We start from the raw sequence: 14,362 nt of genomic DNA on the forward strand, positions 1-14,362 counted from the left end.
AAGACTTAAATATAAGACAGGATACCATAAAACTTCTAGAAGAGAACATAGGCAAAATATTCTCTGATATAAATTGTAGCAATGTATTCTTAGGTCAGTCTCCCAAGGCAATAGAAATAAAAGTAAAAATAAACAAATGGGACCCGATCAAACTTATAAGCTTTTGCACAGTGAAGGAAACCATAAATGAACAAAAAGAAAACATATGGACTCAGAGAAAGTATTTGCAAATGATGTGACCAATAAGGGCTTAATTTCCACAATATACAGCTCAATGATAAAAAAAAAAAAAAGAAAATATGAGCAGAAGACCTAATTAGACATTTCTACGAAGAAGACATACAGATGGCCAATAGGCACGTGAAAAGTTGTTCAACATTACTAATTATTAGAGAAATGCAAATCAAAACTACAATGAGGTATCACTTCACACCAGTCAGAATGGCCATCATCAAAAAGTCTACAAATAACAAATGCTGGAGAGAGTATGGAGAAAAGGGAAGCCTCCTATACTGTTGGCGGGAATGTAAATTGTTACAGCCACTATGAAGAACAGTATGGAGGTTCCTTAGAAAACTAAAAATATGATCCAGGAATCTCACTCCTGGGCATATATCTGGACGAATCTATAGTTCAGAAGGATACATGCACCCTTCTGTTCATACCAGCACTATTCACAAGAGCCAGAACATGGAAGAAACCTAAATGTCCCTTGATAGATGAATGGATAAAGAAGATATGGTACACATATACAGTGGAATACTACTCTGCCATAAAAAGGAATGAAATTATGCCATTTTCAACAACTTGGATGGACCTAGAGATTATAATACTAAGTGAAGTGAGTCAGGTAGAGAAAGACATATACCACATGATATCACTCACATGTGGAATCTAAAGCATGATACAAATGAACTTATTTCGAAAACAGAAATAAACTCACTGACATAGAAAACATACTTATGTTTACCACAGGTTAAATGGCGTGGGAGAGGAATAAATTAGGAGTTTGGTATTAGCATATACAAACTAGTGTATATAAAATAGAAAAGCAACAAGGACATACAGTATAGCACAGGGAACTATCTTCAATATTCTGGAATAAACAATTGTGGAAATGAATATGAAAAAGAATAAATATATATATTTCATATGTATATATATACACATATGAAAAATAATATGACTGAATCACTTTGCTGTACCCCAGAAACTATCAAAACATTCTAAATCAACTATACTTCAATATATATTTTTTAAAGCAATGCAGTTATTGCCCTGTTTCAGTGTGGATGACCTTCCATTCAGGAGAGGGGAAAGGTACGGCTTTTATTTCCACTGCGGACACAAATTCCTGTCCTAAGGACTTGTGCACTGGACAGTGTCTAGCACCATCTGCTGGAAAGCTTTTGAACAACCAAACTGATATGAATAGATGAAAAACAATGCAGGGTGTTCAGTCCTCTACTGACCACTGCAGCACGTGTCAGAGCTGAATGTTTCCAGCTCTAGGTCTATACTGGAAGTGGTCTCTGCACATATAGGCGAATGTCCGTTATGCCTTCTCAACCACAGCTGAGAGGAGAAGTGTTCTCTAACCACACCCCTGCCCCTTTTTTCACTTAACTTTGGGTCTTAGAAATTATCCCATATCCACACAAATATTTCAATTTGCGGGGGGCAACTGTGAGCAAAAAAGCTTAAATGGAAAGTGTTGTATTCATGATGGGAAAAGAAAGCTTTTGGAGGAAGGATATCCTTTCGCTAGATCAGCCTTTCCTCCAGTATTCTTTGCTCTTTCATTTTAAAATAAAAGCTACCCTTTACTGAGTACTTTACTATAGTTTAGACCTTCTGCTCTATGCTTTAGTCAAACTTCCCATGAAAACTTCATGAGAATTCTCTGTTGTAGGAAGAATTGTCTCCCATAGACAAATGTCGAAAGGGAGGCTTAGAGTGGTGATTTACTCGGGGCCACCCAGAGGGAATGTCACTTCTCTGGGCTGTGACAACAGCCTGTCTCTTTCAAAATACTTAGATCTGTACCTTTACTCCTCCTTGACGTGCTAATTCCTGATTTGAGAATATTCTCCCCAAAAAAGTCCCAAAAGAGGTAAAGCATGATTCGTAAGACTTCCATACAAGGAGGATTTATGGAAGGATGAGAGACAAGCCATGTGCGGGGGAAGCAGAATGAGCTTGAGCTATGGGGTGATCTCAGTTCTCTGCCAAATAAATATAAGTCAAAAGTCACAGCGATGTTGTTAATAGTAAGTGTAGATGTATATTCTCCAGGTAACGGGCACAAATCAGTTACTCTGTAAGTTATATTAGCGTGAGATCAGCCTCCCAAAAAAGGGAAATGGTAGGGAATTAGTAGATTATAAAAAACTCAGAGGACAAGAAGACCTTAGCAAGTATTGACCCCAAAAACCTTACTTCTAGCTTTCGTTTTTATTTTTTTTTAGGTATGTTATCAACTATACACTTATAGAAGTGCCTAGAACTTAGGTATATTTTTGCTCGATCTGTACGCATCATATGGTGTTAAAATCATTTCTAACATTCTAATTTTGAGGAGTGAGAGTGGGTGCAAAGATGGGAAGGAGATTGTTCCGCATAATTTAATAATATATCCTCATTAGTTTACTGTAGAAGTAACTCATACAACATGGTAGGGTATAATATTTTTAAAAAATGACTGTATCTGAGTCTGTTCCAACTCACCAATTCACTTAATTCCAGGAATCAATCTCTCATGAAGCAAACACTCCTATTTTTCCACACTCTTTAAAAATAATTACAAACCTACAGAAAAATGAAAAGAATGGTAAAATTGACACCTATGTATCTATCCCTCCAACTGTCAAATGGACATGTTGGTCACAGTGTATTATTTCTCTCCATATATCCATTTTGTTTATCTCTTAAATTGTTTTGCTAAAGCATTTGAGAGTTTCAGACACCTGCTAAATATTCAAGTTCAACATCCTAAAAATGAGAACGTCTCCTACAGAATCACAATATCATTACTGTAATGAAGGAATATGTTTTTAATTAATACATAACGTTCATTTCTCCAATCGTTGCAAAGCCATCTTTACATTTATTTTCAAAATTCAGATCTCAATTAATGTTCGTACATTGTCGTTTTGTTTCAGCTATTTTAATCCAGAAAAGTTTCCCTGACTCTCTTAAAAAATACATTTATCAAGGTATGATTGGCAAGCAATGAAGTACACACTAAGGTGCACAGTTTCATGGGGGCTGACATGGGTATAATGCATGAAAGCACCAGCACCATCAAGGCAATGAAAACACTCCTCACCCCCCGTATTATCTTCCATCTCGAACACTGCTCCTGCCCCTCCCCCTCTTTGTCTTTCAAGACATCGACTTTTAGGAAAACTTGAGGCCAGGTGTCTCCTGCAGTGTTCCCCATTCTAGATTTGCCTCATTGTTTCCTCGTGATTCAATTCTGATTGAACATTTTTGTCCAGGACATCACCTGGGCGACGCAGAGTTCCTCCCACTGCATCCCATTAGGGGACGCACAATGTCAGTTTGGGCACTTGGTTCAAGTGGTGTCTGGGCATGTCTGCGTGATAAAGGTCCCTTTCTCCTTCATCATCACAGGCCAAGTGGTCTGTCCCTGATACCCTGCTCCCTAGCAAAGACTTTGACCACCAGTGAGGATTCCTGCTGGCTCAGTGGTGGCATTGTGGGTAGCAGATGGTGGTTCTCTAATTCTGCATGCCTACACTTCACTGCTGGCATCTTCTCTAAAGAAGACCTTTCCCTCCCTGACTCCGCCTCTGGCCTTTTTAAAGGTACCTCTTGGGCTCGTGAATTCTTTTTTCTCCAATGTGTATAACCCCTTATCTTCTTTGCTGAGGTCCAGAGTGCTCTGTACTGGGCCTGTCGAGGCCTTTGCCCTGCCTCTGCATCCTTCTGGCGGGTCCTCACTAGTCTCCGAACACATCCCTGCTGTCAGACGTGAGCTTTCAGTCTCGTTCTTTCCAACCATTTCTCCATGACACCCTACCTGCCTTTATTGGTGAAGGACATTGAAAAATCAAGATCCGGGGAGTAAAGCCTTTACAATGTTTGGTGTAAAACATTTGAGAATGTACATGTTAAGAACTATGAAGGGTCTGAGATTTGCCTTGGTTTTGAGCTAACAAGTTAGCCTGCCCCTGTGTCCTGGGTGCTGGCGGGACAGTGTCATCTCAGATCAGACGCGAAGCGCGTTCTCACTTGCGGCACAGCGGGCAGCACAAGCTCCACGTTAGCATCGGGTCCCCCTGTCCTTTCACCATGGATGGGCCTAGACGGATGCTGTGCACGCAGCAAATTCACAGCACAGCCGAGGAACCTCCAGGCCAGGACAGCCCCAGCTTCTCTACTGGGCTGCAGGCAAGCCTGCCCAATCTCTGCCTCAGAGCGGGGCATCATCTTTATTATGTTGCACAGCAGTCTCTCCTCCCACTGCTCTGGAGGGTGACCGTGTATAGATTTTCCTAAGCAGTTCCTCACGCAAGCATCCTTGAAAAGATAGTCCAGAACTAAAGGCAGTCAGTGCCTCTGCTCACGGGGTGTTCAAACACTCAAGAGACTGATAGAGAAAACTGTCCTAATGTTGAACAGACCGAGAAGAAGCGCTGCAATAGGAACTGAGACTATTCTGTGGGCTTGGAAACCTGGGTCTCTGATGACACTATTAAGAAAAATTTGGGGAAGTGGGAGGCGGAGGTGTGGAGAAGGTACAGGGAGGACCCCTCTGCAAGCAGGGTCTGCCCAGGGTCTCCAGTGTGCTGTCCAGACCAGCAGCATCAGGACCATGCACACATTTATTCAACCTACTGATTCTTAAGCCCCACTTCCAACCTACTGAGCAGAAATTCACAGGGTGGGGTGGGGAGTCAAGAAATCAATCCACGTTACAGAAAGCCAACCAGGTGATCCTGGTGCACCCTAACATTTGATAATCATTCCTCTGTAAGCTGCACTTGAAGGAAACTAGTATATGTCACCACTAAATAAACGTTTTTGACATAAAAAATTATTCTGAGCAGAAAGCAATTAAGAAGAAAACCCAGAAAATTTTCCTTTTCTGCCTAGAGGTGGGATATAATTTCTCATTTTAGTGGATGCAGATGCTTTAAGCCCAGAGTGGACACCAGAGGAATCTGCGAACAAACCTCACTCCATTAATTCTCTTCTGTGGATTTAACTTCCCACATTTTGCTGCCCTTGAAAGCCTAAATCTGCTTCCCATGTCCTCTCTCTTGTCTACAAATGCACTACTCTTTGTTGAAGCTGCTTTGTAAACTGGGATTCTAAGCCACCATTTGAAGTCCCTTTTCCTTTACATTCCTTCAGCTAGAGGGGCACTGCTGCCTTAATTCACTGTTTTCCTCTTGCTTATTTCTGTTTCTTTTTTTTTTTTTTACTTTTATTGAAGTATAGTTGATTTACAGTGTCGTTTTAGTTTCAAGTGTACAAAACAGAGATTCAGTTATATATATATATAACTCTGAACACTTTAAACTGTTCAGTGCCTCCAACTCAAAACATGCACTAATTGGGGCCCTACGAGCAGTACCACGAACGATCTCAGATGAAGTAACACTAGCAATTATCCTCTTATCTGTACTCTTAACAAACGGGTCTTTAACCCTAACCACAACACAAGAACAACTATGATTGATCTTCCCATCATGACCACTAGCCATGATATGGTTTATTTCCACCCTAGCAGAAACTAACCGAGCTCCGTTCGACTTAATGGAAGGAGAATCCGAACTCGTACCCGGCTTTAACGTAGAATACTCAGCAGGCCCCTTTGCCATATTTTTCCTAGCAGAATACGCCAACGTTATTATAATAAACATGTTCACAACAATCCTATTTTTAGGAGCATTTCACAACCCATATACACCAGAGCTATACACAATCAACCTCGCCGTTAAAACATTATTACTAACAATATCTTTCCTATGAATTCGAGCATCCTATCCTCGATTCCGATTTGACCAGTTAATACACCTACTCTGAAAAAACTTCCTACCTTTAACGCCAGCCCTTGCATGTGACACATGTGACACCACCCATCATAACGGCAAGCAACCCCCCACAAACATAAGAAATATGTCTGACAAAAGATTTACTTTGATAGAGTAAATAATAGAGGTTCAAGCCCTCTTATTTCTAGAATTATAGGAATTGAACCTACCCTTGAGAATTCAAAGTTTTCTGTGCTACCATATTACACCACATTCTACAGTAAGTTCAGCTAAATAAGCTATCGGGCCCATAGCCCGAAAATGTTGGTTTATACCCTTCCCGTACTAATAAACCCCATTACCTCTATCATTATTTTAACAACCGTCGTTTTAGGGACTATAATTGTAATAACCAGCTCCCACTGGTCGCTACCCTGAATTGGATTTGAGATGAATATACAAGCCATTATCCTCATTATAATAAAAAACTTTAACCCACGAGCCATAGAAGCCTCTACTAAGTACTTCCTAACACAAGCCACCGCATCCACACTACTTATAATAGCAGTCATCATTACCCTATTGTACTCGGGCCAGTGAACCATTACAAAAATACTCCAACAGCATCAACAGTAATAACAATAGCCCTAGCCATAAAACTGGGACTATCCCCTTTTCACTTTTGAGTGCCCGAAGTAACACAAGGCATCCCATTAACGGCAGGCCTAATCCTATTGACGTGACAAAAACTTGCACCTCTATCTATCCTTTATCAAATCTCACCATCAATCAACCTAAATCTAATACTATCCCTGTCCATACTCTCCATTCTAATCGGAGGGTGAGAAGGGTTATATCAAACCCAACTCCGAAAAATCATGGCTTACTCATCAATCGCCCACATAGGATGAATAACAGCCGCCTTACTATAAAACCCAACCATACCAACTCTAAACGTAGCAATCGACTTCACAATAACCCTCACTATATTCACACTATTTATTCACAGCTCGGCCACTGCTACACTCTCACTATCACACACACGGAATGAAGCACCTGTAATCACAACCCTCACCATGACCACCCTACTAACAATAGGGGGACTCCCAACACCGTCAGGTTTCATGCCTAAATGAATGATTATTCAAGAAATAGCAAAACACAATAATATTATCTCACCCACACTTATAGCCATCGCAGCACTACTTAACCTGTACTTCTACCTACGACTCACATACCCCACGGCACTGACCATACTCCCCTCCACAAACAACATGAAAATAAAATGACAATTTGACTCTACAAAACCAATAATCCTCCTACCAACCATAATCGAATATCCACAATCCTTCCACCCCTCACACCAATACTATCAGTGTTGGAGTAGGAATTTAGGTTAAATCAGACCAAGAGCCTTCAAAGCCCTCAGCAAGTATAATTTACTTAATTCTGGCCTAATAAGGACTGCAAGACTATATCCTACATCAGTTGAATGCAAATCAAACACTTTAATTCAGCTAAATCCTCACTGGATTGGAGGGATACATCTCCCACGAATTTTTAGTTAACAGCTAAATACCCTAGTCAACTGGCTTCAATCTACTTCTCCCGCCGCAAGAAAAAAAAAAGGTGGGAGAAGCCGCGGCAGGGTTGAAGCTGCTTCTTTGAATTTGCAATTCAATACGAACAATTCACCACGGGGCTTGGCAAAAAGAGGACTTAACCCGTCTTTAGATTTACAGTCTAATGCCTGCTAGGCCATCTTACCTATGTTCATAAACCACTGATTATTCTCAACTAACCACACAGACATCGGTACTTTATACTTGCTATTTGGTGCTTGAGCCGGAATAGTGGGCACTGGCCTGAGCCTATTAATTTTTGCTGCATTAGGTCGACCTGGAACACTGCTCGGAGACGACCAAATTTATAACGTGGTAGTAACAGCCCATGTGTTTGTAATAATTTTCTTTACGGTCACGCCCATCATTATTGGTGGCTTCGGAAACTGGCTGGTGCCTGTGACGATCAGAGCACCTGATACGGCTTTCCCCCGTATGAATAACATGAGTTTTTTGACTACTCCCTCCTTCTTTCTTATTGTTACCGGCATCATCTATAGTTGAAGCCAGGGCAGGTACAGGCTGAACCACCCTTGGCTGGAAACTTAGCACATGCAGGAACTTCGGCTGACCTTACTATGTTTTCCCTATATTTAGCTGGTGTATCTTCAATCCGACAACATCTCCTTACACTTATCAACATCCAACAATTACACATTTTATTATGCAGCATGTCTCGTTTATTGTCCCTAGCTCATAAGGCTTTCCTCACTGCCGTATCCTCCGTTCTGCATTAGAACAGTGCCTGGCAGATAGTAAGTGCTCGATAACTATTTATTGGGTAAATGCACTTAACTCCAGATCGGAAAAACGTTTGTACAAATCAGCACTGGGCACTGGGAGTCTCAACCCCAGATTCGTAACCGAACTCTTATACATCTTTGAATTTTAGCTTAAACTTCCCTTTGTGAAGGAAAAATTATAACTAACATCGTAGTGTGTTTACCATGTGCCAGACACTGCACTATATGCTTTGCGTGCATTATTTGGTGTAATCCTCCCAGCCCTCTAGGGAAAGTACTGTTATTTTGTATGTTTTGCGGAAAAGGAACCTAAGGCTCTAGGAAGCTACCCATGACGCTGAGTAGGTTAGCCATGAAGTGCAGAGCTCATCTGAGTCTGACCACACCACCATGCACGCCACGCACTGCTGTGACCACGTCAAATGAGGCTGGGCCTAGTTTCTACCTTTCGTTGCACGTGTAATTATTTAATGTTTATTTTCCCTGCTAGATTGAGAGCAGGGGACCCTATCTCCTGTTCGCCACTGTGTTCTTAGTATCTAGGTAACAGACAGTCAATGGGTACTTGATGCCATCTCAGTCACCCGCTCACTGCTTAGCTCTCTGCCAGCCTTAATCCCCTGAATTCTTGTTTACAGCATTGGATATTGACTAATGTGTACGGGATGGTGTTTTACGCCATCAAGTGCCTCCCAGAAACCCCTTTGTCCATCTAACACAGGCCGAATAATAAAAGGTAAGAGTCTAAGTCCTCCTCCCTTCCTTAAGGTACACCTATTCTGGGAATTACATTGAAGGTTTCTTTTTTTTTTTCTTTTTCATTGTTTTTAACTAAAAGATGATTTTAAAAATTCCTTTTGGCAATTACTATGGCATAGTAATGTTGCTTTCTGTTGGCTATCTTTTAAATGCGCTTTCCTCAGTAACTGTAAGATTTTTCTCTTAATAGGAGCAAACCTCTTACTCTTTTAATATACTAGCTAAAACTATGACTTTTTCCATATGATTAAAATAGAGGGATCAGGGACTTCCCTGGCGGTCCAGTGGTTAAGACTCCACATTCCAAATTCAGGGGGCACGGGTTTGATCCCTGGTTGGGGAATTAAGATCCCACATGCCTGTACAGGGCGGCCAAAAAAAAAAAAAAGAAAAGTAAGAAAGAAAGAAAAAAAGACAGCAGGATCAGTGAAATCAGGTTCAGGAGGAGATTACAAATTATTTCCAGGGCAAAAGTGAAGATAAATTTACGATGTCAAATTGGTGATGGGCAGTAACTGGGAATCATATCCTCTAGGTTCGTTTATCATGTGATCATCAGCACATTAATTAATCCATGTTTTTCCCCCGTGTATAAAATGGCAAAACTAGTAATTTTTTTCTTCATGCTTAACAGAGATGCTGTAGGGGGCTGTTGCCAGCAAAATGCAACACAGATTAAAGGTACCAGAAAGTAAAACACAGCAAGCACTATTACCTTATTTATATCCCATAGGATCAGTTTGCATTTAAGTTTGGCAAATTCATAGGCAGTCAGTCTCCCAATTCCGCATCCAGCTCCAGTAATCAGGACGATTTCTCCGGTGACTGCTTTTCTCTTCTTAGGAATGAAAAGTTTCAGGAGAGACTCTTAAGGTGCAGATGAGCAGTAAGGACAGAAGCTGGAGGCAGTCCAGAAAGAGCTTCATCCTTCTGGTTGCTGCGAGGTTTTGGTATACTTTGTTTTACCAGTCACTCTAAATTGCTTCTGGGGGGTTGTTCCATCAAATACCAGAGAGAGTAAAAGCAAGAACAAGGAAGGGCTCCTTTATCAAAGAGAAACACACAGCCCCGAAACCGTTCCTTCTGCTGGGCTGGGCTTGGTTAGGTCTTTCACAATTGGCTCAAGCTGCAGTGTGGAGCGACTGCTCGTCAGCTCAGAAATCTGGGAGGGACAAAACCCAGAGAGCAAAGCTTCCTAGTCCTGGGTCCCGCAGCCCCGACTTGGTGTGCAGCCAGAGTCATCTTTTACTCACTTTCTCCTGGTCTCCTGAGCCGATCTTGCAGGGTTAGTTGTCACTTGTTTTGCTAAATTTGATAAATTCCTTTTAAAGTTACAAGGCTAATTGACAGCGTCCGCAGTCCAGATGCTTCCTTGAAACTTGGTTGCCCTTCCCTAGTTAAGGGATGCAAATGTAGTTTGCTGTCTTTTTTTTTTTTTTTTAATAAATGTATTTATTTATTTATTTTTGGCTGCGTTGGGTCTTCATTGCTGTACGTGGCTTTCTCTAGTTGCGGCGAGCGGGGGCTACTCTTCGTTGCAGTGAGCGGGCTTCTCATTGCGGTGGCTTGTCTTGTTGCGGAGCACAGGCTCTAGGTGCACAGGCTTCAGTAGTTGTGGCACGTGGGCTCAGCAGTTGTGGCTCGCAGGCTCTAGAGCGCAGGCTCAGTAGTTGTGGCGCAGGGGCTTAGTTGCTCCGCGGCATGTGGGATCTTCCCGGACCAGGGATCAAACCTGTGTCCTCTGCATTGGCAGGCGGATTCTTAACCACTGCACCACCAGGGAAGTCCCCTGTTAATCTGTCTTAATTAATAAATAAGCCAAAAAAAAATTAAGAAGGGTAGAGAAAAAGTTTTTCCTCCATTACATTCACAGTTGTATTCCCGGCATCTAGGGCAGTGCTTGGTAAATAGTAAGTAATCAGTTAATATTTGTTGTATACAAAATAAATGGAAAAGGGGGGAAACAATTGGAATTCTTATTTTTAGCATACATATCAATTCCACTAATCACATACAATGCTTTTCTATTTAAAAGTATTTATTTCTCAGCATCTTTTGTCTGTTTCACCAACTATTACAAGATGCCCTTAAATGTTGGTATCTGGTTTCTAAATAAAATAAAAAACAAAAGCCCTCGCTTTCTTAAGTTCTGATGACACCCATTTAATTTGGGATGTGGGTAGATAAAGAGTAATATAAAACAGTAAATATTCAAGACGGCATTTCTGTTCTGCCCAAGAGTGGGTTGCAGCACACACACTATGCTCTTGCAGAGCTGGGAGTACATGTCTCTGAAGGGAGGAACCTAGGAGACCCGGCTGTCTGAGCCAGTTGTGGTGCAGGCCCAGTGTCAGGGAGTTGGTTTTGTTTGCATTGTTGTGTAGCTCTTTAAACTAAGTCCACTCCAACCTCCCCTTAAGGAATGCAGCGTTAGAAGACTAGGGCTTGAGGAACTTCCTATGAGAACTCCTGTTTCTCCCGTTCTTTGATCAGAGGTTTTGTGAATCACACTACCTTGCTCCTCTTCTCCCTAATGAGTAATTTGTCAGCTGAATTAATTTGGATGAGCTGAGCCTTTTTAAGAGCCTGCCTAATACATTTCCAGTGTTAAAAAAGGCACAGTAGGTCCAAAGTGAAGTCACTTATGTTAAGACCCACAGAAGCAAACTAAAACTTAACACCTAAGTGCAGTTTCAGCCTCGCTCAGAAATGTAATTTTGGGTTTTTTTATTTTTGGCCGCATCGTACAGTATGTGGGATCTTAGTTCCCTGAGCAGGGATCGAACCTGCGCCCTCTGCATTGGGAGCGCAGAGTCTTAACTACTGGACCACCAGGGAAGTCCCTGAGAAATGTAATTTTCTTTTTTCTTTTTTTAAATTAATTTTTATTGGAGTATAGTTGCTTTACAATGCTGTGTTAGTTACTACTGTACAGCAAAATGAATCAGCTATACATATACATATATCCCCTCTTTTCTGGATTTCCTTCCCATTTAGGTCACCACAGTACATTAAGTAGAGTTCCCTGTGCTATACAGTATATTATTAGTTACCTATTTTATACATAGTATCAGTATGTATATGTGTCAATCCCAATCTCCCAATTCCTCCCACCTCCTCCTTTCCCCCTTGGTATCCATACATTTGTTCTCTACCTCTGTGTCTCTATTTCTGCTTTGCAGATAAGATCATCTATACCATTTTTCTAGGTTCCACATATATGCATTAATATACAATTATTTGTTTTTCTCTTTCTGACTTACTTCACTCCGTATGAAACTCTCTAGGTCCATCCACAAATGACCCAATTTCGTTCCTTTTTATGGTTGAGTAATATTCCATTGTATGTATGTGTACTGGGTATATACCCAGAGAAATGTAATTTTACACCAATCAGTTTGGAATTTCCTGATCAACACTAGTGAGGTGATCTGCATGATAAACCCCTACCCTTCTCCCAAAAGAAGGTGACCTTGCCTGAAATAATCCTTTCTTTTCTTTTTGACTTCCTTGTCCCCTCCTTCCTGCTTTTAAAAAACCTTCCATTGTACAGCTCCTTGGAGCTCCTTTCTACTTGTTAGATGGGATGATGCCTGATTCACGAATCATTTAATGAAGCCAATTAGGTCTTCAAATTCACTCAGTTGAATTTTGTTTTTTAATACCAGCTTAAGCAGAGGTTAAGGGCGGTCAACAACATTGAGAGCAAAGTTTATCTGACTACAGGAAGCCAAGTCCAAATATTTATTTTTTAAAAACCAAGCATATTTTAATAATAGAACTTTGCTACCTGGATGGATTGTTAGACATAAACAAAGCTGGACACGAAAGTGGTAAGGACATATTTTGTTCAGCAATACTACAGTATGAACTGAACTCCACTTCCCTGAATCAGAAGGCTGAAGACTTTGCAAAGGCTGGAGTGCGCTAAGGGAAAGTCACTAAGGGGTGGTAAAGGGGTGGGTGGGTGATCCACGTGACTAGGCCATCTGGGTTTGTTAACTGGCATTTGTCAGGGGAGAAAGAAACTTCTATCTTTATGAGAGGAAGCAGTAGCGCAAGCTGAAGAAAGGTAGGTCCTTATCCTCCCACAAGGACTGGGAGCTAGCACAGAGTTATCTCCCTGACTATCTGCATCTTAGAGAGAGGGGCTCACAAGTCCTTAAGGAAACAGTTCTGGATGGTAGATTTATATCACAAAGGGCAGAGAAAAGAATTTAAATTGCAAGCTTTCTAAAGTAGCTGCTCCAAGAGAGGGCTCTGGGGTCTGTCTGCCTATCCAGGTTTTGCCTGGAACAAATCACAAATTCTTCGGGCAGTGTTGAGCTTTTCTAGGCAGGTATTTTAAAGGGGTGGGGCGCTAGGATCACCCTAGGGGCAAGACCTTAAGCTGCTAGAAGCCATAATAGAGTGATGAAATACAATTTATATTTTAAGGCAGGACGAGAAAAAATTAAACATAAAATTCTCCCTCTGTTTGTTTGGGCCTCCTCCGTCCCTAATGTGCAGTGTGCATCTTTATTACAGTTAACCAGAACTTCTCAAACACGGGAGTGCCCGCTCAACCACAAAGATCATTTTTTTCCCTTTATTCTGACCCCAGCAATGTAACTTCTTAAAAGAACAGTGTCCTTTCCCAGCTCTTTAGGTGAGGGGGCGTGGGGTGGATAGGGATTAGATGCTTGCTTGGCATGTGCTTACCTGGACTATGTATCTTTGGTGAAGTTTATGTAAAATATTAGTCGGTCATTTTGATGTATGATCCTTTGTTTCAAAAACGTATATGACTGTGCCTTCGACTTCTAACAGGCAGAATGGTCCTCAGAGCTTTCTGAGACTGCTTCCTGTGTTATCAACATCAGTTTGGCTCAAATAAAATTCCCTTTTTTTCTTCTTAACTTGACAGTTAATTGAATTTTCGTCAGCAAGAGTTTGGACAAGTCTCAGTGCAGAGGTTCAGAGGGAGCCTTCATATGCCGAGAGCTCTACAGCCTTCAGAACAGTTGTTAAGGTTTGATAAATCTGGTTTTTGAGATGGTCAAAAGTTTTATACGGTCTGTGTCGACACCACACCACAGAACCAGTGGATTATGCACTTGCAAGTTAAATATTTCCACACATTAATAACACAACGAATATCAAACATGAAAACCACATTACAAACTTCTGAACAATCTTGATTTCCAATTTCCCGTGTGGCCAAGTTTTGCCCCTGCAGTTATCTCGCGTCTTA

This window comes from Balaenoptera musculus, chromosome 5 (genome assembly GCF_009873245.2).
Source record: "Balaenoptera musculus isolate JJ_BM4_2016_0621 chromosome 5, mBalMus1.pri.v3, whole genome shotgun sequence".
Taxonomy (NCBI): domain Eukaryota; kingdom Metazoa; phylum Chordata; class Mammalia; order Artiodactyla; family Balaenopteridae; genus Balaenoptera; species Balaenoptera musculus.